The sequence below is a fragment of the Salvelinus sp. IW2-2015 genome, linkage group LG6.2, assembly GCF_002910315.2.
Source record: "Salvelinus sp. IW2-2015 linkage group LG6.2, ASM291031v2, whole genome shotgun sequence".
NCBI lineage: Eukaryota > Metazoa > Chordata > Actinopteri > Salmoniformes > Salmonidae > Salvelinus > Salvelinus sp. IW2-2015.
The window spans coordinates 22913659-22915149 of NC_036846.1; the positions used below are offsets into that span (position 1 = coordinate 22913659).

The window sequence follows — 1491 nt, forward strand, 5'->3', positions numbered from 1 at the left end:
AACCAACACACCACACCCACACAGCACCGTACAGCACCGCCACAGCACAAGTACCGCACAGCACCACACCACACAGCAACCGGTACAGCACCACACCACACAGGCCACCGCACAGCACCACACAGCACCACACGAGCACCGCACAGCAGCAGTACCGACAGCCACCACACCACCACAGCACCGTACAGCACCGCACAGTACCGCACCAGCACGCACAGCACCACACCACCACAGCACCGACAGCATCCGCACAGTACCACATGCTACCCAGTTCTCTCTCTCTGTCTACTCCTTGATCTGTATCTCAAACCCATTGTATGTTGCTGATGTTGTTTCTAAACTATTCCCAATTCAGCGACAGTAACGTTTCCTTTCATTTTATAATTCCCTTCAGGGACAGTAAAGTATTTATTCAATTAAACCAAGATATTCAGATACTGTATTAGTCATGACTAAATTAATTCCTGTCCTCCACTCTCCTCCCATCTCCTCTTTTCTCCTTTTCTCCCCTTCCCTCACTCCACTCCCCAGAACGTACGGTGATGCTCTGATCGGTCCCCAGGCTGTTACAGTTACGAGGGGAGAGAGCTCCTGTTGGACTTGTCATTTCACCTTTGACCCCCATCTGAACCGACCCATCCTCTGGAGGAAAGACGGACAGAAGATCATGGAGTCATCACTGGGAGACAAGTAACAACAGCCACACCTCTATCTCCACAGACCCCCTCCTCCATGTTGATCAGTCCACAGCCACACCTTCTATCTCCTCAGACCCTCCTCCACAGACCCCCTCCTCCTGTTGGATCAGTCCACAAGCCCACACCTCTATTTCCACAGACACCCCTCCTCCATGTTGGATCCAGGTCCACAGCCACACCTCTTATCTCACAGACCCCCTCCTCACCAGACCCCTCCTTCCATGTTGTCAGTTCCACAGCCACACCTCTATCTCCACAGACCCCCTCCCACAGACCCCCTCCTCCATAGTTTGTAATCAGTCCACAGCCCACCTATCTCCACAGCCCTCCTCCAGACCCCTCCCCACAGACCCCCTCCTCCATGTTGGATCAGTCCACAGCCACACCCTTATCTCCACAGAACCCTCCTCCATGTTGGATCAGTCCACAGCCACACCTCTATCTCCACAGACCCCCTCCTCCCACAGACCCCCTCCTCCACAGACCCCCTCCTCCATGTTGGATCAGTCCACAGCCACACCTCTATCTCCACAGACCCCCTCCTCCACAGACCCCTCCTCCACAGAACCCCTCCTCCATGTTGGATCAGTCCACAGCCACACTCTATCTCCACAGACCCCCTCCTCCATGTGGATCAGTCCACACCCACACCTCTATCTCCACAGACCCTCCTCCACGCCCCCTCCTCCATGTTGGACAGTCCACAGCCACACCTCTATCTCCACAGACACACCTCTATTCTCACAGACCCCCTTCTCCATGTTGGATCAGTCCAACACTACACCTCTATCTC

The 1491-nt window shown here is 54.5% G+C and overlaps 1 long non-coding RNA gene across 1 annotated transcript; it reads right to left on the reverse strand.

Annotated features, from left to right (window-relative positions):
- Positions 1 to 637: 637 nt before the first annotated feature.
- LOC139027945 (uncharacterized) lies at positions 638 to 1244 on the reverse strand. The gene is made up of 3 exons (XR_011480083.1): positions 1168 to 1244; positions 1036 to 1134; positions 638 to 706 (listed from the first exon to the last, which is right to left on the reverse strand). It is a non-coding gene; the product is annotated as an uncharacterized lncRNA (long non-coding RNA).
- Between the last annotated feature and the right edge of the window lie 247 nt (positions 1245 to 1491).